Here is a 23,479-nt window from a genome sequence, read left to right on the forward strand (position 1 = left end):
TTTGTGGTGTGACTTACCTTTGCCTCATCATATCACCTAGCCAAGGTACATTGTTACTAAAGTGTTATTTCATTAGGTAGGTACTTACTAGGTTAACAGACATTTCACATACACCCATTGCAAGTTGTTGTGCAAAACAAAATGTTTTGTTGCACAAAAATAAACATCATGTGTTCATACACCTGAAGAAAGTTAAATCCACTAAATAAGAAAAGTATAAGGAAATTCATTATCTTATGAAGATAACTAGTTCCTTTTGAAAGAAGTGACAATGACAGTGAGCTATAAGCAATAGGAATGTTCTAGATTGGAGGGAATCTCTTGCTCCTTAAATCTCATATGGATTAGGTGTCATTGCTCCCCTGGCTCTTGTTAAACATTATCAGCTAAACTTGTTAGAGCGTGTTCCCAAGGCAGGGCTCCTGGATCATTGAACCTGAGTCATCAAAATAAAAGTGAAGTTATTACAAATTAACCATAGGTGAGTCCATACTAAATGTTAATTTTAAACTACATTATTGAATTACATCATCTATCTTTAATGAAACACTGAGCCTCTGACTACATACCTTTCACCAATTCAATGCGTATGTGATTAGGAAGAGTGATTTTTATTTTCACTGAAGCAATAGGACTCTATCTTGATGCTTGCTGCAAGTATTTTACCATCCCACATCACCATCATTGTGACTTTAGCAGAGCGTCCTTGCTCATCAAGGTTACCCAGGAACCCTGAGCAGATGTACTACAAAATAGAAATGCATGTATGAGATAATACATTCCAAGTAGGTTTGCCATGCTGTGGCACTAAGCATTTCCAACCACTTATCAACTGTAGAGTTGCTATTTGCATTTGGTACTCTATACATGAAAGCAATACAGCTGCCTGTGGCAACAGAGGAAATGTAAAACTTGCTGGAAGAAAATAAATAAAATAAAACCATTTCCTGTGGGACAATTCAAAGTCTCACCTCATCATCCTGAGACATCAGGGATTCTGTGTTGCCTCTGTTTTTTATTAATAATGCAGCAACAGTCTTTCAACCACTCTCTCATAAGAGGAGCTTTTCCTTTGGAGGTGATATGAGTCATGTGATTACCTCAGTCATCTGGCATCAAAGGCTAAAAACTGATAGAGGTTCTCACCATCAACTAGCCTATAATTTGGCACCCAGAGAAGCAGTAATAAATGAGTGTTTATCTACTCAATGGGGAATTTCATTTCACACTCTGCCCCCAAAGTCATTACCTGCACAATAGGAATGAGCAATGGAAATTCACAACACAATGAACTATTACAGGCTTACTGCTTCAAATGCTTCTCAAAATCATTCCCTGGACCGGAAGCTATAAGTGAACTGTGCTCCCCACCGTAAGAGAAATTTGTTGATATGATGAAACAGAAGGTATTGGCATCTCCTAAGAACACAGAAGGATTTTATACTCCACATAAACAGTTTCTTCTGTCCTCAGTATTGTTTTCCTTGGTGGAGGAAATAGTTCTTATTTTCTTTTCTTAGAAACTATTATAATAAAAGAGCGTTACTAAGCAATATTTGTATGGTTTTTTTATCTAACTGAAAATTGAAAGACATTTTCTATCTTGTTGAAAAAACCTTATGTGATCAAAAGGGTTAGTAATAAGAAAATACTGTTCAATTAACTTGGTGTACCATTTACACTTAAGTATATTGCCAGTAATTAAAAACCCAATACTTTTAGCATAATATCCACACAAAATCCTGCACAAAAACTTGATCTGAATAACAATTTTTTCTAAAGTCTGCAGCTTACCAGGGAAAAAAATGAAAATATTTTAAATATAACATCACTGAAAATGGTCAGAAGTCATATTTTTATTCAGTATTTTTCTGGAATGTATTGGGGTGTCATTTTGAAACTAAGTTGTGAAAAGATATCACAGTTTCTAGCAATATCTCTCCACTGCTTTAATCTTTACAATCTAGTTTCTCATCACTGTTATATTTGTTCTAGCATGAAAAGCAAAATATTTTCCCCTTTTTTTCATTTTTTGTGGAGATATTTCAGTCTAGAAATCCAAGTTTATCTAGTCTAGTACTATATCACTGAAGTAACTGTGTAGTCATCTTGTGATCCCATGTGAGGAAACACAGCAAGAAAATTATGTAGTCATTAAGGGAACAACAGAAGCCACTTACATAAATTACTGTACAGTAATTCAATAGCATATGAGGAGAAGAGATGATTGAGGCTTATGCTTCTTTATTCTGAAAGCCTTGAATGTATTATCTGCCCAAACCTTGGGAAAGAGACCACCAGGTCACATTTTTAAGCCTAAGTGAATAAGTCAGTGTTTCTGTTTTTTCTAAAAAGAATTTTTTTTAGGAGTAATATGGTACCTACATTTCTTTACTACTTCAAAGTGATTAAGTAAGTAACTCCTTTAATGTTAAAATAGGTAAACATCCTAGCTCACCATGGGGATTTTTCTGTTTGTTTTCTTAAATCACAAGGGAAACTGGAAGTGAGCATATCATCCTTTCTTCGACCAAAGGAAAGTAATTTCTTCTAAGAACATACTTGGTTTAATGAAAATATCCTTCCTTTCCTAAAGCCTACTGACATGATAACTTATTAATTTTACTTTTTCCCTGCCTATAGGAAATTAAAGACCACAGAAAGAAGCAGACAGCTCCAGAAAATTTGCAATGAGAATCAAGTCCTGATCCTAGAAGGTACCAGCGATGTACACAAGTCATTCAAGTCCCACCAATCTGGTTGATTTCAGTCACCATGGAAATCTCACACCCTGGACTCTTTCAGTCTTGCCTTCAGGTTCAGAGTAGAGACAATCAAATTCTTTCATATTATTCAATTTATTTCTCAGGCGACAAAATAAGTCGATTAGACATTTTTCTCCATGCATCAGTGGATAGTGTTCTCCACCACGATGTTTACAGATGTCATTCTCGGCAGAGGAGAACATAACCTCCGTGTGCAAATTTCAGGGCATACCCATATCATCAGCCTTTGTACTCCAACAATACAGTGTGGAAATATATATATTTTTTCCCTTTTTTGTGCACATTTTTTGACTAAAGGAATAGTGGATTTCAGTCTCCAGCTATGAAGTGTGCACTTTTCACTGACAATAAATTGCAAAGGCTTCACATCACACCTGAACATAATCGTAGTAGCCTAGAAACTAGCATGTTCAGGAAAAATACCAGAATTGCTTATGAGGCCTGGCTTATGTTTTTCAGATCTTAACTCATCTTTTTTCAAAACTTGACTTTTACCAATCATTGACTTGTGGTCTATCAGAATATATTTATGTTTAGCATCATTATTCTGTCTCTGTGCTTTCTGACACTGATTATCTGAAACTGGACTTTCACTATAAAGTCATCAGAAAGGCTGAGGGAGATAAGGGAAGGTGCAACAGAGAACAAGAGAAAAGCAGGATGGATCAGACTTCATCATTTATCTTTGTTCATGGTGAGTCTGAACATATAGTGTAGTTCAAAGTCTCCAAAGAAGATCAAAAGGAGCAGAAAAAAAAAATCCTGGTTTTTTTTTTTCTAAAAAATGATTTCAGGACACACTAAGTAATTTTGCTCTGCTAAGAAAGAGTGGACAACCTAAATTTCAAAATCTTCAAATTATCGATGTGAATCAGAAGGCTGCATGCATGAAGGGCAAATACTGACATTTATTTTGTATAATGGTGCATGTCTTGAGAGGAATTGCCTGGAATATTATTCCCACTCTGCATGTCAAACATTAATATAAAATCAATATGGACCCACATTCCCAACATTTTTCACGCACCTGTGTTATCTTTCCCAGAGGGTTTTGCCACACTTGGCATTTGGCTCCCCCAGGACATGGGAAGAGGTGCACTGCAATTCTCCTGCTCGGCACAGCATCGCTGCTGAGGGTCGGCAATGGCTCAGCAAGACCCCAGCATCTGTGGAGGGAAAGTGCAAGGTGAGAAAGGTGATTTGTGGTAAATTTGCTGCTCTGTCAGCAAGTCCTGAAAAATAGAATGTGGGTTTTCCACAATACAGATGACAGCCTCATTTGAAATTGTACAGTTGGAGTTGCTTTGTGACAAAGACACAAAGACACTTTCTTAAGACATTTTCTGTCTTAAGACATGACAGGAAAAAAAAAACAAAACACAAGAACAGCTAACCTGCTAAATACACTTAGGCTCACAAAAAAGCTTGACTTAATAGATCCCATTTTTTTTCCCCCAAAACCATTATTTCCTTTTGAAATTATAATAAATTAGCCTTCATTTTAGAGTTCTTAAACTAGTTCTCAAACAGGCTCTGCACTTCAGTTTACCTTATGATCAGACATAGTCAAATACATTAGTTAATCAAAAGCATCACAGTTTTAAGGAAAGTAAACCCCAGAAAATCACATCACACTATTTTTTTCTTCAAATAGGATGTAGCAGATCTCCCTCCCTATTTACACTCTCCTGGAACACTGCTCAGGCAGCTGGTTTTGAGCTCAGCCTCCAAAAACTGCCAGTCTCAGAGGAGCTTCATTTTCCTGAGCATCCCTGTGAATCATTGGCACCTTTCAAACCTGGATTTGAAAAGATTCCTAAGTTGAGGTATTTAAGGATGCAGTTCTAACACATTTCTTCTGGATCAGGTATTGGTATGCCAACCTGTTTTAATGTATATAGTCAGAAAGTTACAATAGTGGTGTAGATAGAGAATACAATAGTGAATAGTTACTAATCTTCCATTGAAATTACACCAGCTAAGGCCACTGCTTACTTCTTGTTGCTGATAGACTAAATCATTGCTCCTAAAAATGGTGACCTAGTGCTCAAAAATACATTCAAATTCCCAACTGGATTTTGTTCCTGGATATTTTGCCTTATAGAATGGAACTCAGTTTTTTCTTTCCTTTTTCTCCACCTCAAGCTTCCAAAGGCCAACATTTTTCTGAGGTCCATGGGAGAAAACCACAGCTAATTTCCATGACACAGATGGGTAAAAGATCATAACCACAGCTCCTTACCTTCACTGGCTGCAAAAGATCCCACACTCAGTTCTCATTGGCAGGATGCTAGATATATTCTAGTCCAATGAGATCAGGGTGGGGACTATTCAGAGAAGCAGCTCCTGCACACCTTGTTACTGAAGATGAAGAGGCAAGCATGACCCCAATATCATAGGAAACACGTGTGGCAATTTCTACTGTGGCTTCTACTGCTAAAAATCAAAAGTAAAACCTTGTTATCCTGGACTAAAATATGTGTCTATTTTTTAAAACAAGATTTTCAGCAGAAAAGGGATCTCTGTGGAGAGATGACACCATGTTTGGTCCCATCTGTGGATGCATACTGGCAGCAGATCCTGTAGGGGAATGCCAGATGAACTCACAAACTTGTGAGGGCTCATGTAATTTATTGTCTAGTTTCATAACACAACAGATTTTAGAACCAATAACCCTATAGACATACTAAGGAAACCCAAGGCAAGTTTAGAACCTACTGGATTTGTGTTGTTGGATAATATCACACAGTGCAGAGTCATCTAAGATTGGTACCACACATCCTTAACGCATGAGATCTTTTGTTTTAATCAATGCTCGTGATGTTTCTAAAAACATCTTGAAACTTTTCGAAAATCTGAGAGGATCTTATGAATCAGTGGATAGACAAGCCTTTTCACCAACCAGTGATATGCAGCTTTGTAGAAGAGGGTGAGTGTATATAATGGACCTGTGACTAGACAGAAGTTTGGCCAAAAGAGCTTACTGTTATAAAAAGAGCCACATCTTTTGTAGTCAAGAGAATCCTGTGTTATAGGTGCTTATAAGACCAGCTTCCACAAAAATCTCATTAGTGACCATTTTATAGGCTTTATAATGGTGAAGGACCAAACAATCCCATCTTGGAATCAACCCCCTGGTTTCAGACAGTAAAAGAACTTCAAAAATCAGTGTTTAGACACAATTCTCCCTCAAAGGTCAATTTTTGAGGTAGAACATCCTGCTGAAACTTACTACTTCTAAAAAAACAGTCAGAGAATTAAATATCTAGCAAGAAATACTGTGTAATGAAAACAGGAAGTTTATAAAGATATATGCAACATTTAATTAAGTAAAATAATCACCACATATTTTATTACTCAAATTTTCCAAATACTCAAAGCTCCCAACTCAAACCCCAATTATCATGAGCTGAGAAGCTGTCTCTTATTCCTAACTAAGAGACATTGGAATTCCTCTGCAATCTATTGAAAATATCATTTGTCTGTGTACTAGTACCTACTTAACTAAAAAAAAGCTATTGAAAGAACCAGTTCTGCTAGTGTTAATTTGATACAACTTTTTTTTTCAGGCATGAACAAAAATTTATTATTCTATCCCAATAAAACAGAAATACAAACTGCAGGAAAAAAATCACTCTGTCCTCATGGAATAGGCATTAAAAAGTTATAATCTCAGACAGTACATTTACTATTAAATTATCGATGATCTGCTTCTATTGTCATTTTTACTTCTGTTACGAGAAATTAAAGCAAACACTAAATTTCTAAATACACCATGCCTAGGGAAAAAAAAAAAAAATCATATTCATAGGCACCAGAATTTTCTGCAGTCCCAAAGGGATTTTCATAATCTCACAGGTATCTTCAAGTCCTAGAATTTGCATTCTGCTTTTTGGCTCATCTTGTGGATGTTTAAAAATATATGCAACAAGACAATTCACTATTGTCTACACATCTAAGAGGTTCAAACATCTGAATTATTTTGCCTGAGGTCAACTACAATTTATGTGCCAAATTAGGTTGAAATCAAGCTAGGAAGTGCTATGAAATACTAAGATCTTTGGTGCTTGGGAACTTGAGGCTATTTCTGACCAATGTTCAACGTCTCAGATCTTATTCCAGGAAAAGAAGGCATTTTCAGGAATCAAATATGAAATATAAGCTTACAACTTATGAATCTGTAGGCCCCAGTGATTTAAATTTTGTTGTGCAAACAGATATAAAATGTGGGTTAAAATAGCAAAATTCTGTAAGAGCGTTCCTTGGATTTTGGAATTCTAGAAAATAAAGGACTACATGCCATCATATGCACTTGCCTTCCAACAAGATTTGCAATAAAGACAAAAAGACATCTTTCCCTGGGCTTTGACAGTCTATTGCTATACTGTTTAATGTAAACAGAAAATATTTTCCTGGAACTCAGGTTCAAGGCTTCTAAGATGTATATATCTAAGTGGTATAATTCCACCAAAATGTTATAGTGCATACATGCAGTACTAATTTTATACGCACGCACACACATATATTTCAATATAATTTCGTCAGTTACCTGGAGAATTCATGTACACCCCAATATGTATGGGCTATTTTTTGCACAATTCAAAATTGTGAAATAGTAACTAAAGTAAATGTACTATTTTTACTCTAAAATAATTTTCCATAAATTTCTAAATTATGGAGGATATTTCATATAACTATCTCCTGAAACTTTTCAATACAATTAAGGTAGAGCTAAAGAGAACTCAAGTGATTCTCCTCCTCAGGGATTCATGTTTAAGTAAATTCCCAACCCCCAACCTAAAAGCAATCTTTGCTTTCTATTTTCTTGGAACAGATAACACCAATATTAAAACTAGTCTTGGGAAGGGACAACTTGAAACAGAATTATCCATAAATGAAAAGGCTAATTAAATTAGCATATTTTTTTACTAAATATACTAAACTTCAAAGTCAAAGAAGGAATTTTAAAAATCTAAAGTAGCTATCAGCCTGTTAATGTCTCTCCTACTCACCTAAGCCCAGCCCCACCAGCTTCCCAGACTTATCTTAACTTCTTCCAGGAATAGAGAATAGTATAATGAAAAAAAACCAAAAAACAGTGGGGAATAGACTGAGATGCCCTCGTAAATATTTGTTTTAAGACTGAAAACTCAACAGCATAATTCTCTATGTGCCAGCCACATTTTTCAGAAATAATCAGCATACTACCGTAAACCTCAAATTTAAGCCTCAAATATGCTTTAATGGGTTGATTCCAAAAATATTCAAGATTGCCATAAATCAAGAAGCTACAGTAAAAAAGAATTAGTGTAACAAATAATTTTTGGTATTTTTTCTTCCCTAATTATAAAACTTTTAATAGAAAATCAAACTTTAAATATATTGTATTCAGCCAAAGCCCTCTTCCCGTACCAGTACCAAAAAAAAGGGGGGGGGGAATCATCCTTATAAGGGATTGAATGAGTCAGAATCTATTAAATCTAACGTGTCTGACACAAAATTACAAGTGTGATGTAAAAATCTAGCTAGCCTGACACAAAATTAAGCTGCTCCTGGTATAACTTTAAAGAACACAAACCATCTCAAAAGCAATAGAGGAAACCACAGGATACAGTTTCTAGAACTGGGATCCAAGATCCAGTTGAATTCATTCTGTAAGCATGAAGTGCGATGGTAATGATGTAACTGAATTCCTACAAGAGACTTAGAGCTGCACAAGATGGTAACTTCTCTTTGATCCAAGTTGCCCGATCACTATGGGTTCCTAATGAACACCTGTGAATTTCCTTCTTATGCAAATCAGAGCAAAGGTTGAATTCTATAATTTGAGAATTCATTTTCAGTGCAACCTTTGAAAAATACAGAACTATACACTGAAATAAGCATCTGATATCTGGAGGAAAAAAATTCAAGCTCCCTGACCTGCAAGAATAGTCTTGCCAGTACTGTGTACGCTTGTCCTTGACCATGGCTCAGAGCAGGCAGTCAAGGAGGATTATAAAACTAGGACAAATTCCTAGTTTTCTAGGTATTTGAAAACTCCCATTTTCTGGTTAAACTGGAGACTTAAACTTAACTTGAATGAAGAGGGTACATCATGATGATTACATTTTATAGCCACTATGATATCTACCCTCCAAGAACCTCACTAATTCCATTTTTAACTTACACCTTTGTCCTCCTTAATTTCCTCTGGCACTGAGTTCCACAACTCAACTTCACACTGCAAAGAAGGGTTTTAAAACTTGTTTTTCCTGGGCAGCAGGAGAAACATCATCTGTCTCTTTTCTGGTCACCGTCACCTCACAATGCCCTGGTGCAAGGAGAGCCAAATCTGACCTAATTTTATCATAGGACAGAGAGACTTCTCTTCTTCACCTCCCCCCCCTCAAATTCTTGTTTCAGCCCATTCATCCTGTGAACCCAGCAGTAAATTCCTTTTCTAAGAAACTCTCTCCTTCCAGCACACTCCTGCCAGGAGGCTTATGGCTGCTCTAGCAGTCAACCCTTCTATGTTATTTTGGTCCACAAGTCTTTCCTCAGCTGACTCTATTTAAATTAAAGTTGTGGGTCCATTTAAATTAACCATGGTATTTGTGAGCATTAAAATCACCATGCAGGAAAGCCCTCTGACCTGCTAGCTGATTCCTGTACCTTAGCAAATATTCAACCTGGCCAAAACTGCCACCTTACATACAAACCCAAGAAAGCTAAAGGCTCAAGGACCTGCTCAGAAGAGGTAAAAAACCTCCTTTGAGACACAGTGTATATATCCTGAGCCCAGCCAAAAAGAACAAAATGGAGGGAAATTAAATTGATGGAGAATGATAAAGTTTAAAAATAAGACACAATTTCTGTCACTTAGAGAGAACTGTTGATGACTGCACCAATGGCCGAGGGAATACATTTGTCTATATTTCACCAGATTCACTAAATCAGTGTGACATGGAAGATATGATAGTTATAATGAGATGGTATTAAGAAGGGAAAAATAAGATTGAAGAGTAGAAAACACCATCGGTTAGTGAGATTTGTTAAACTAAGAAAAGGTACTCTCTGTCAATGCACTTTATTTCTGAGAATGTTTAAAGACAAAAGGTAGGGGAAAAATTTTAAAGAGAATATTCCACGTGCAGGGCAGAACCAAAAATTAAATAGGTTTTCCAACAGGTTGATCTCCCTCTCTTCCAACAAAAGCCGTACAAAACTGACCTCTGCCTGAAACACACTCTACAGAATTGCAAATGCTGATGGATGGCTATCATATACTCACCAGGCAGGCAGACACTACTGTGGATAATTTGAGAGATGAATCAGATTAGCTCAAGTTGCTTCAAAGCCCCCTCCTCTCTCTCTGATTCTCTCCCTCCAAGGGCACTATCATGAGGGTGACATTCCAGAACAATGAAATTGGTAAAGCAACAACAACAAAAAAAACAACTCATAAGGTTGGATTAAAAAAACCCTACACAGAAGCACAAACAAGGCTGCAAAATTGCTTTCTAAATATCTCTTCCAAAATAAACATTCAGAGAAAAAGATAACATTTGCTCCCCACACTCTGAAAGTGCCCTGCAGCAGTACTACCATAAGTTAAATCTGTTCCATTCCTACAGACATGTGTTAGGACCTATCACATGAGTATCTAAGTGAATGATATCAAAACTGTTATCTTTTTTCCCTTTAGTGTGACTCATGCCAGCTGGACTAATCTAAATATTATTAAACATCATTAAATATATTAAGTTTAAGCTTAAATTGTGCCAGCAGGGCTAGTTAAGAAAAAGAACATAAAAATTAGTATTTTAATTAATTATGTTCCCAGGCTGTGGTGATGGGTGCTGCCCTCACTACTTACATACAGTCTCAATTATTTTTCACAAATGGATAGATATGCCTACCAATCCTTCTGGCAGCACTTCCACTGCTGTCGTGTAGTGCAAGATTTAAAAGACAATTCAGGAAAGTCTATAGTGTGCTACAAAAATTAGGAAGTATTTAAGTGCCTAGATCACCTTCCTAGAGGACCTTCCACACTTACCTGGCTAAATTTCATTGACTGACCCTGGAGGATGACCTGCTTTCTGTACTGACAGCAGTTTAACCCTACTTTTATTCTGGCATCTCTAAGAGATACTCAAAACAGCACTTACCAGTACAGTGCTGTGGAAGACCAACTCCAGGACCAGAGGGATTATTTTACAGTAGTAAAAATCTACTGAAATATGCTTTTGCATATTATGGCACCTACACCATTGCATCATTCAATATTTTTATGAATATTCTAAACTTATACGTGTGTATATGTACAAATATGTATAGCAAGCTATAGTAATTGATGCATTTTGCGGTTGGCTTTGTTGTTGCTTTTTCTGAAATAATGATGTTTATAGTCTTAGCAGCTTTTCAACGGTGACAAATACAGTATTTTAAAAAGTCAAATTGTGTATTGCATGTCAAATCTAGCATGCCTTTGGGAGGACAAATCAGCATCTGTTACACTTTCAAGTCTGCAAGCACAATTGTTAAGTATATTATGATCAACAGGAGGAATTCAGAGTACATCAAAGGGAAAAATAAAACTCCTAGTAGATAGTAACCATTTTCTTCTTTTCTGTAAGAAATACTAAGATTCTGGAAATTGCTCATCCTTAAATCACTATTAATTAAGATAAGACTTAGCTATTGCTTCCTCAGCACCTTATTACTTTTCCTCTCTCTGCTTCCAAAACAAGACTAAGAAAAAAGGAAATGTCTGTGTAATGGAAACCTCCAAAAATTTGCATTTGGAGGTAAGTCAAATTTATTTGGTTTACACTATAATGGTGCTTCAGTTTTGGTAACTTTTTCTAAAGGTTACTGAATTTTTGTACGACACTTTATAAAAAAATTTTGTTAAATGCACAGAGTTCAAATGCCCTCCTTGTGCATATGCCCTTTCCCAGCAAAATAACTTTTCTTGTTCAAATTAACCAGACACTTTGTTCTCTGCTCCCACCTGTCCATACAAAAAGATTTTTTTTTTCTCTCTAAAATTTCAGAAGTGCACTTCATACCTCTCATCTGAGGTATGAAGTGCAGGAGTTTATTCCAACTGAACTTTATCTAAATCAACCAACAGGGCTCCCAATTCCCACAAACAGCTAATTTCTGATTTTTGCCACCACTTTGTTTCTCTGGAGAGTTTTCTCAGCAGCATCACACAGCCACACGTTCACAGACATGCCCATCAGATGCACAAGTGGTCTTAGGGAACAAATCAGACTCTGGGTACAATATGTAAAACAGGAACATTCCTGGGCACCTGTGACAGGACAGAGAAGGCAGATACCACACTACCTCTGCCCAAGTTTCCCTCGATTCCTAAGGCATTGGTCAGAGGGATAGAACAGGACACCTCAGTCTGGGAAGAGGCATGCAAATGCAAAAGGATATCAACAAGTTGGTTTCCTCATTCTGGTTTAGCAACAGCATGGATGGGATATTAACATATTAAGTTACGGAGTTCCCACCTCTTTTGAGTGTACTACTTTTTCTTTATTTTTAATTTCTCAATAGATTTTTAAAAACTGATTAAGGAGCTGAGTCACAATCTCAATCTAGTTTCTGTATTCTAAAGGTTAATACAAGCATCCAAGTGTTATATTAACATAACAGCGGCAAAAATCAATCCAGCATGAGACTGAAAGCACGAAATTCATTCTTAATTCCAATTATGGCATGTTGTATAAGTTTTAAATTTCACGTAAGAAATTGATACAATCATAATTTCTCGCATCCTAAAGCCTTTGAAGAGAAAAGAAAAAAAAAAAAAGTAAAAGACTTGGCAAAGAATTCCCTTTTTCACTGATACACGATGACCTTCTTCTAAGATCTTTCTTGGAAAAAACGTCATACAATTTTTCTTGAAACATCCTAATGTCTACATTAGAGTTGTCAGTGTAGGGATAATACTGTGAAGGATAAAGAGAAACAAAACAGATTAAAGGGAATAAAATCCTAGATCATGTTTTCCATATGGGTAAAACACACCAAAATTTTTTTGAATGCAGTAAAATATACAGCTATTTTGTCAGTTAATATCTAGTGTGAGTTCATGGCTTAGAAAGAGCTTTTGTGCCATCCTTGAAGTTACTGTATTCAAAAGGACGAAAACAGGAGTGGAAAAACACCTTTAAAATGCATTTCACATTTTCTTCTAGTCCAAAATTACAATTACTACGCACTTTATAAGCCTGCAGCCAGTTTTAGTAAACTGCTACTTACAGGTCTCACATGACAGCCAACAGATGAAAGTGGTGAGTGAGAGCTCTCATTCACTGCTGCTGGCAACCCACTGCCTTTCTGATTTCTTTCTTCAGAAGCAAAGATTGGGTGGGGGAAAATAAGGTAAAAGGTTATTTTTAAAAGTCCTTATTTTCAAATCACTATCCTGGAGCTGTCTTAGTTGGCCTTTTGTTAGCTGTCTATCATCTTCCACTTCTGTCTCCATAGAAACCTTGCAGCAGCGTCTCCTGCCTCACTAGCCTGAGGTCTTCAGATCTGGCTGGTGCTAAGCCTGGCTGGGGTGAGCTGGGGGAGGTTATGGCAGCACCCCTCTGGCGCTGAGGTTCATGTTGCTGGCCCCCTGTCACATGGAGACCTTGTGTACAAAAGAGAGAAATCACCTCTAACCCATTGCACAGACTGAGGCAGAAGGCTCATCCCAATCCCAGCTGCTTCCCCTTTCTCTATTACCCTTGCAGAGATCGGATGCATGGATTGGGATGAGGGAAACACCTAAGACCTCATAAACTGAAACCCCAAAACCTGGAAAATAAGTGAAGTGGAGGAATACTGAGCTACATAATCAGCACACAGAGTCAGCTGTCAGTAAAGTGGAACACTTTTCAAACTCTTGTCCTCCTTTCCCTGCTTCTAGAAAAGTGCAGGGGACACCATCACGAAATGGATTTGGAAAAAAAAAAAAAGATCAGTCTGAATATTCAGAAGTACATTGTAATACCAACTCTACTGCAGAAAAACATACTTGGAAAGTCCTTTTTCCATGGTGTTTTTCTATTTAAATGGTTTATCTAGGAAAAAAACCACTTTTTTCTAGTGCCAATCAATTGTTTTAGAGAGAGAAGGTACTGAAAATTAACTTGTAATTTTTTTTATTTATTTATTTGAATGGCCTGCACATAAATAGAACAGTACTTTTTCTTTTACCTGCTTCAACTTTTCCATCACTATTATCCCAGCTGGGATATACCAAAAAAAGTGTCATTTTGAGATGACAGCTATGAGTCATCAGGTGGCCAAAATTGACTAGTCAAATGCAAAAGAAGTTACTGCTCTCTCCAGACTGCCCAAGGGGACTACTAAAAACTCTAAGACGGGGAATTGCTCTTATCAAAAGGAGAGGGCATGTTCACGAAGACAGTCCCTCAGCATAGTTTTCTCTGCCAGCCCAGCTAATCTCATTTCAGTTTGAGTAAATTGTTCTTAAAATAAAAAATCCCTGCTCTCAGGCACACAAACAGAAAGAAGTGAGTTACGGAAACAAAAACACAATAATGACTTCTGATTGTTGCTAATAACAAGAGAGCCTACAAAACACTCAGAACTAAGTAAGAGACTACAAAATGTATCCCGTGAAAATCCAGAGAAAGAAGGGTCTATCCTCCTGTGTTTGAGAACTACTGGAACAGTATATGAACACAATTTCTCCTCTTTGTAGCCATTAGGCCGTGCAGACAATTTTCTGTTCAAGAGATGTGAGCATGGTGTGCCAGAACTCTGGACAATCTAGAAGAAAAATAACTGATTTTTTTTTTATTATTATTATTTTTCCAGTGTATTAAAGCCTTAACCTCTGTATGTAATATGTACTTACTGAAAAATGAAACTGTGCATTAAAGAACAGATTTGGGGCTTTAGTATGTGTGGTAAGTCTAGAGATTGCACAATAAACTAATGTGAATATATATATTAATATCTGCACACAAAGAGTAAGTAGGAGATATTCCTTGTCTATTATTTTCAATCAAATCCTAAAGCAATTGACAATCCAAACGTTTATTGTGGTGCAAAGAATGTATCTGCATATTAGTTTTTATTATATCTAAAGCTGTGAAGAATTTATAAATATAAGGAATGTATAAGGACAAATATTAACGTTAAAGTCCATTTCATGGACATGGAAGGTGGTGAACACAAAGAAAAAATGTCAGATTTGTGCAGTAAGTTTGAACCAATGTGCTGAATGCAGACAGCAGTGATCACAAGTTACTTGCCAGGATGATGGTTATTTTCTGCAATATCAGTACACATTTACTCAGGCAAATTTTTTTGTCAGACCACTTAGTAGTTCCTTCTTCCAGAAGGCAATTTTTTGAAAGCATACACTCCAACCTACTAGCAAATAGTTTGTTTTCTAATAAAAATTTTCAAAGGTGTAATTTATGGGGATATAATACTCAGTATTATGCATTTTTTTAAGAGTCTGTTGCACTTTAGTGAATGTTAGGTGTGAATTTGTTATTCTCATCACAGAAAGAAGAGCAGTCTGGTCAAATCAGCATTCTTGGTATGGGACAGTACAGTTGCCTGTGTCAACGCAACAACCCTGCCAAGACATGCCAAGATCGTAGTTTAATTTGACAGAGAATCTTACAGCGCCCCCACCACACTCACCCTCTTTCAATTTACCATACTTCCTCAGTGACGGAAACCAAATGTTAAACAGCAAAATGAAGGCTGGTTCAGTTTCCAACAATGAGATCATTTTTCAAATCTATGGTTTCCAGCTGATGGCCAAGTGAAGGACTTGGATGCCTTAGTTCTCCATTCTTAGATGCAAAGGCCCTGTCATAACAACTGGAATTCAGATTTTTAAGAAGATATTAAACAGTAATGAACATAAGATAGCTACTCTAGTTATTTGTAGACATCGTGTTGTCACCTCTATAGTATAGCTGCTGTAGCAAAATTGAAAAAATTAATGCTGAAAGCTGAGAATAACACTACAAAAATTAATTTTTCCATTCAAGTCAATGCCATCAGCAAGGAGTACACAGCCACCATTTTGTGATGCCACAGGCCCAGAGGAAGATGACAGCTGTTATTGAAAATAAAGATGATTTTTTCAAAGTGCTTGAGGATTTATTAGCAAGAAATGAAAGAGCAAACTTCTCCTACCTCTTTAAAGCAGAGGGCCGGAACCCATGCAATCAATAACAGTAGACTGAACAAAAGCAGAAGCTAAAGGAAATACCCTAACACACTAGGGAAAAAAACCAAAAAAAACAAAAAACCCACAGAGGTATAAGACACCTCTGGAAAACGTAACCTATCAATTTTAGTAGCAGACCTGTAATTTAATCACAGCATGGCACATTTAGAGCATTGAGAACTGAAACTAGAATTCAAGGGGTCTACAGTCTTCTACAGGTTCAAGGGAATAATATCTTTGTCTAACAGGTAGACCTACAGACTGTTCCAAAAGCTTTGTTTGCAAGAAATGACACTAACAGTGTGGAACAAGAAACACTGAATCAGATCCTTTTCAAGACGCAAGTACAGAGAAGAGAAGCATCTTATTCACACATTATTTTAGAGTCAAAATCACCAAGGCATGTAGCTTTTGCTCCAGAAAGTGCAGGAGCAAAAGGGGCAGGAGTGTAACGGAGCTGCCTGACCACAAACACTGCTTTAGCTCCTGCTGAGGGCTCAGGATGGCCCTGGCCCAAAGGGCTGACCCCTCTCAAGCATCGTGCCCTGCTAGAGCTGCTTCTCCAGTGCAGGCACCAGGATGTGAGCAGCCATGCAGTCAGCTGGATCAGGTGACTGATCCAGCTGAAAACTAACCCTACCAGAGAAAGAAAAGGAAGATGTGGGGGACTTTTTTTTCAGTTGATCAGCAAAGCTTTACAAGTTCTTTCTACAGCAAAGAGGAGACAGGACCAGCAGTTTCTCTGGCATGGCTGGCCCAGGTCAGCAAAGCTGCTGCAATGAAGTGCTCCTGCTAACTCCTCCCTGCACATAATCACAGCACTGCTAACCAGGTCACCCTTTCTCAGGCGCTTCACATCACAAAGATGTTTAGTTTGGTGAAGGACATCTTGGCCTGCAGTTCAGGCAGAGTTAAAGAGCAAGTGGCCCAAAATATCTCCAGCCAAAGAGATGGTAACTACTTCTTTCTTGCATTCTAGAGAGAACGGCATGTACTTGAGACCTGAAAATTTTTTATATAATTGGTCAGTAGTATCATCAAGATGACTGAAGATGTTGAAATTGATAGAGAGAGACAAAGCAGAGTGCTCTCACTCAGCCAGGCTCTGGTAGAATTTATTGATTTACAGCAAACAAAACCATGTGAGAAACAATATTCAGACAATCTTGCGGGTATATTTTGGTAGCCAGTTCATTTCAACAAAATAGATGCTATTCAAAGCCACAATTCTCACAAACTTTAAGTTGACTACACACACTCTCTCTAAAAATACACAGAAATTAATATTAAAGATTATGATAGAGGGTACAGAATTATCATATAAACAATTAGAGAGGAACCAAAATTAAGATTGCTGATTAAATCAGAACTGGACCTAATTATGGCATGTTTAATTACACAACTATATTTTTTTCCATTTTTGATAGGACCCCTATCTCATTAAGTACATAGGAAAACTTACTGAAAACCATATCTTTTAATCCAAATTACTCTGTTCTCAAGAATCTTTGGTCTGCAGAGTGACCATAGCCACGATGAGAAGGAGAGGAGGGTGGCACGACCTGGATCAACCATCAGAGGTTAAAGCTGTTTGTGCTGTTCATCATCAAATTTAAAAGTCCTCCTCTGTAGGCAAAATAACAACATGAGCCACGCAGACACTACTTCAAATCCTCCACACAACTTTAATCAATAAGATATCTCAAAAGAGAGGAGGCAAGAACTGTGGACAGTCAGACACTGAACTATGGCAAATTACACCAGGAAATTAAAAATAAGAATACATTAGTAGCCTTTGATCAATTAGGTAAATAGAAATGCGTGTGTGACAACAAATGCTGACCATGATAGAAACAAATATGTGGTGTTTGGTTGTGTGAGAGCAAGATGATTGCCCTCAGCCTCAGGTGAGTGACTCTATTGTCCCAGTTGAAGCGAAGAGGAACCAAGGGCTTTTAACAGTAAACCGAATATTTTGCTCAATATTTATGGCCAGGGGCAAGAGCAGGCAGGGTAAGACAGGCTTTATCTGGACACCTAATTTGGTGTCTCCAACGTGTGAACTGTGCCAAAGGAAAGGAAAAAAAAAACCCAACATATTTAGTTTATAATTCCACTGCATTATTTCATTAGGGTATGCCCTACTATAGCCTAGGAGGTGTAGAAAAAACCTTAGTCAAAATTAAGAGCAACTTTCAGAAATGTATTCTTGCACAGTTTTGGCTTCATCCAAAATTCAAAAAACCATAGGAAATGGTTTTACATGTCACAGCTTCTTCACTCTGGGTACCTGTGAGAGAACATGTGTAATTCTCATAGAAAACATGAGGGAGAGAAAAAGAAACCAGCAAGGTTTATGATTGTGTACTTATTTGTACATAATATTATTATACATTCCTTTATTTTTCTTACAAAGCAGACTATTAGTTAACAGAGGTCATAGTGTATATATCCAAAATATGTACATGTTACCGGCAAGATTACATGCAAAATCATGCATTTACTAGGGCAAAAAATACTGGGGTTTTCCACTGTTTTACCTTTATTTCAAAACCTGGAATATAAGTCAGCTAAAAAGGCAGCTGTTGACAAGAAATGATAATGACTTCATTCACATATGACCACTGATTAAAATAAGCTTATAAATTTTCCTGGTTTCTTGCAACAAATTGCAGTTTGATGGATCTTATATTTTTTCATAAATGGAGAGTCTGCTACAAAAATTAAAACTGTACTACCAGTAAAGGAAACTTCTTTCATAAACTGACGGAACTCCCAAAAAAGAGTAAGGACTTTTTCCTCTCACTTAGGTACTCCGTCAAGGGGGTAGTGACTTTTTTTTCAGTTTTTCCACAGTCTTTTATTATCCTCTATTGAAATACAAGAACAGAGTGTCTGCATTCTCTCCTTGTAAGCAGAATTCTGTAGCTTTGAAGAGAGTATTTCATAATATACTTGCATTTGACCAAATCCTAACAAGAATACGGATATACTGTGTGTCCTGATCCTACAAACCTTTATTCCAAAAGCAATTTCTGCATGCAGAAGCCAGTTAACTTAAATACAAGTGTGCAAAAGACAAAAGATACAAACCCTTCAATAAAGCTTCTTTAGTCTCTGTCCCATTAAATGAAAAATTTTCACAAGAGTAGCAGACTAGCTATTCTTTCCTTACATTTGCAGAAACAAATAATAAACACTGAAACACATTATAATAACAAAAAAGTACTCTTGATTAGTATTTTTAAATGCTTTTCTAGGACATTTCTCTTTAAAAAACTGTCTTTTTGTTTGGTTGTGCTTATATTAAATCTCATCAATCTACTTCAAAGTATGGAGGACTGATTTAAGAGTTTCTTATTGTATAAAGCAGTCCGTAGGTGAACATTAGACTATTACAAAGCACCTTTATTGAAAGAAAATCCAGGTTAGTTCTGTAAATAACATCCCAGACCATTTTTAGCAATAGTTGTTAATAACTCTTAAAAGCCCTGAAGCAGTAGCACTATTGTGAACCAACCCCAAGGAACTGCTTTTGTAAATTCTGCTATCAATCTGATGCTGCAAAGCAGCTCAGTATAGTTCCAGAAGCCTTTGTAATTTCCATCTCTGAGAATTGATTTCAACGACTATCATCAATTGAGTATACGGGGAAAATCTGTTACTACTGTAGATTCAAATGTTAAAAATCCACCTCAGAAGAACTAAAAACTGCTCAATTAAAATACTAACCCTCACCATAGCCTAATATTAAAAATAAGCTATGAAATCAGGCTTCAGGAAATACCACTTTTTCTTCTAATACACTAATTTTAAAAGGCATACAACTGAAGAATGATTTTTGTCCAAAGCTATACTGAACTCTATTGTATCCAGGTGTTCTTTATATTTTATAAATAAATAGTTTGGTGTTTTTAAGCAACATATTTATAATACTGTGAAGTACTAAGATAACAATTGAATTGACTTTTCCCTCCACAGTAGCAAATTTTTCAGGAGCCATTTTTCCATCCAGCTTTGTATAGTTTTATACATTTATTACTACTATATCTAGGAAAAAAAAAATAAAAAACCCTAACACAAAACTAAATAATAACAATAATAACAGTAATAATGACCAAAAAACCCACTAAAATATTTTGCTTCTGCTACTGTGCGTTCCGTATCACATTTGCTCAGTGTTTGTACAATGTACAAATTGAATGGCTACAAATAATTTCAGTGGAAAAATTTACTACTCATATAATAAAAACCACTCTGTATTCTCAATTACCCCTTAGAGCAGCTCCTACTGAAAGACGTTCTAATGCAGATGAAAGACTAAGCACCACTAAGAACCGCACAAGTAGTACATGTCTGGAAGTTTCATATATCTGGTATCACTCGAAAACAAGCAACTTGCCTAGGAAACTGGGAATTCCCTGCAGCTAGGATACAGTTTATTTGAATGCAATTACTTTTTCAGTTAGTAATACAAAAATTGCAGGCAAACAGCATAAGACATCATACTTGTGACTTTTTAATATCTGTTCAGAATAAATAAATTCATAATTGATCAATTATATATTCAGGCGGGGAAACACAATGCTAGCCTTTCATTGTCCATGGACACACAGTCTCATCACCAGAGAGCACAAATGAAATGCTAATGGCAGAGAAGATGAATGCCAATTTCCTTCACTTTGCTCCAACTTTCAGTGGCTCTCTACAATAAAAGATAGCTATTTGTGGAGACTGGCTTGTTCCATACCATTAACTCAGAACAAAACATATTTTTAGTGGGACAGCAGTGTTTACTTGTAAGAACTGATGAATTGTACACCACCATTTATCACTTGTAGACAAAGACATGCAGGCACAATTTTGGACATAAATCAAGGTACATGCTCCTAAATAAAAAAGGGATTGCTTAAGTCCCTAAAACTGCATAGATTGAGGTCAGATTGGCCATAGCAACCAAGAATGGTACTTAGGCCTTCAGTAAGACTTAGCAACCAATAAATGAGCTCAGATCTCCTTTCATCTCCACTGGTGTGAAAGCCAAAATTAAAAAGATTAGATCACGCTGCACCCATCACAATAGACTTCACAGTGAAAAAGTCATTTCTAGCCTTTGATTCACATCCAATAAATAACATTCATCCCTTCCATAATGAACAACTTTCAAAGTAAATTGAATCTCCATAGTGCTGCTTTCCCTTGCTGCACCGTATTTACATAACAATATATCACAGGAAGCTCAGAGTGGGTCTTGCAAATGGAAGACATGCCTTTAGCACAGATTACACTATACTCAGCTTTAAAATGCTTGCCATTTAAACATAATGCATAGTAGATTATTATAAATAATAAAGAACACTTTAAATCTTGCGGTATGAAACTTTGACAATTCCAATATGGAAATTTCATAGTAAACAGCTCCCTCCCCATTTCCTTTGAGTCCTTCCATTTGAGGATATCCAGCAAATTCTACTTTCCAGGAGCACTGATGATACTATCTCTTGTGTTTCCAGGAAAAGGAATGGTACATTATTTAATTTTTCCTGCCTCTTTTCATGCTGCTGCTCTTCTTCTCTTTTGTATATCTTTTCAAGTACCTGAACAATTCTTTCTAATGTTCCAAACACATCAGTAACCTATTACTCCAGTCTCACACAAAGCACTATGTATTGCTCATTTTCCTCTCCCTAGAGCAGTAGTTATTTGTGTATAGGTGAAGCTGATCACAGCTGCAGGAGTCTAGCACAGATCTAACACATGAAATCAAAAAACGCATCCAGCAAATGTTTATGTTGCATTGCCACTGTATGCCCTGTATTTCCCATGCTCAGTTTGTCATTATTGTCATTCTCTTCCTACTGCAGGTTGCATAAATTGATGTTTAAAGGAGTGTTCGACAGAAATATTTCAAAACAAAAATTCTACACCTAATTAAAAACATGCAGGAATAATTTCAGCCCTCTGCACCAACAACTCATGTAGATTATACTGTGTGAACTCAGCAGGGAATCTCATTAATTTTTAAAACTCTCTGACCCTAGTGCAGTTAAGGGTGTGAAAATAATTACAAATTAGGGTTGAGGGAGCACTGTTTTATTATTGCATGTGTGCTATCAGCTACACAACGTTTTATCTGATACGGATATATATGATAGCTAAGCATAATTTTAACACATCCAAAATAAATTTTAAAAATGCAAATATTAGAGATCTTATATTTTCAAGAACATAACTATAGTAGGCACTACTTTCACAAAAAAGAAAGCCTGTCTGCCCTCTGCAAGCATTCTCACAGCACAAAGCATGTCAATTACAGATTAAACGCTAGTAACAGCCTGGATACGGCAGTAAACTAAGACATTTCTACAACAAGACATGTTTGCAATCTACCAATTTCTAACTTATTTAGAAGGCTATAACATATTTGGCAGAGGGTATAAATAGTCTCGCTTACCTAAAACTTGTCAGAAGAAAGATCCTTCTTCATTGCTGTCACCTCCAGTGCCCTCTCTTGCCACCATGGAGATTGGTTCTGCTATGTTTATTGCTCTGTGCCTCAGTTACAGCCGTGACACTAATCTGCCTGCACAGACCAGCAAAGGGGTGTGTGTGGGTGTGCGGGTGTGTGCGCGCGTGAGAAAAGAGAGCCGGCTGACTTCAGGACTGGGAACCTAAACCTCAGGCCAAGTCAAGGCTGAATGAAAATGATCAAAGCTCTGTCCCTCATCAACAGAGCAGACAAGATTTCTCTCCCCCCTCCCAATGAGAAGTAGGGCTGTCATTAGGGATTCCCACAAAAAAGCCTCTAACAGAGGCAGACCTTCTCCAGACTGCTAGTGCCTGCCCAGCAACCCGTGCAGAATACAGGTAGCTATTGTTCCTGAGACAGATATGTAGCCAGCCACTCAGACTCTGACAGATCTCAACAAACCACTGAGCCTGCCTTCGGTTTAACTCTTTATTTACTAGCCGTTCACTTTTTACAAACATCTCCTTGCCCTGGAGGGGGAGGGACAGGGAAGGTAAAAAAAAAAAAAAAAAAAAGGAAAATCCGTAAATTGTTCTGGCTTTGTTAAAAACATGTTTCACGTACATAGGCAGTAATCCTATGCAAATTAGGAGTACTGACTTTCATTTGAAATCTCATCTAGTCTGGTGCTGGACAACACAGCAATAGCACTCTTCAGCAGTAAAACAGGATTCCAGCCCTGTAAGGAAAATAAGTCCTGCTCTGCTTTCCTCTGAATTTTCATAATTCATAGGGAAATAAAACATTTGGAATAGATAACATGCATTCTTGCTCAAATAATCTAGGTATTAAGAAACAGAGAAATCTAGTGTGAAAGCTTCAGCAGTTTTCCCAACAGACATGCATTTTAAGCATTGACTGAAAATGAAGTTAGTATCTCCAGCAGCAAATTGTGCTGGAGCAAGTAGATAGTAATTAGCTGGCATAAAAAGCAGAGATACTCATTTC

At 36.9% G+C, this 23,479-nt stretch overlaps 1 long non-coding RNA gene across 2 annotated transcripts in view; it reads right to left on the reverse strand.

Moving 5' to 3' along the window:
• Nucleotides 1–22,792, reverse strand: part of LOC120751844 (uncharacterized) — a 72,703-nt gene extending 49,911 nt beyond the window's left edge. Inside the window, exons 1-2 of one of the 2 annotated variants that reach the window (XR_005700540.2) lie at nt 22,457–22,792; nt 3,814–3,952 (exon numbers count right to left, since the gene is read on the reverse strand). This is a non-coding gene — a long non-coding RNA (uncharacterized LOC120751844). The remainder of the gene's footprint in view (nt 1–3,813; nt 3,953–22,456) is intronic. The other variant, XR_005700539.2, reaches the window with a different exon arrangement.
• Nucleotides 22,793–23,479: the final 687 nt, after the last annotated feature.

The sequence above is a fragment of the Hirundo rustica genome, chromosome 4, assembly GCF_015227805.2.
Source record: "Hirundo rustica isolate bHirRus1 chromosome 4, bHirRus1.pri.v3, whole genome shotgun sequence".
NCBI classification, from domain to species: Eukaryota; Metazoa; Chordata; class Aves; order Passeriformes; family Hirundinidae; genus Hirundo; species Hirundo rustica.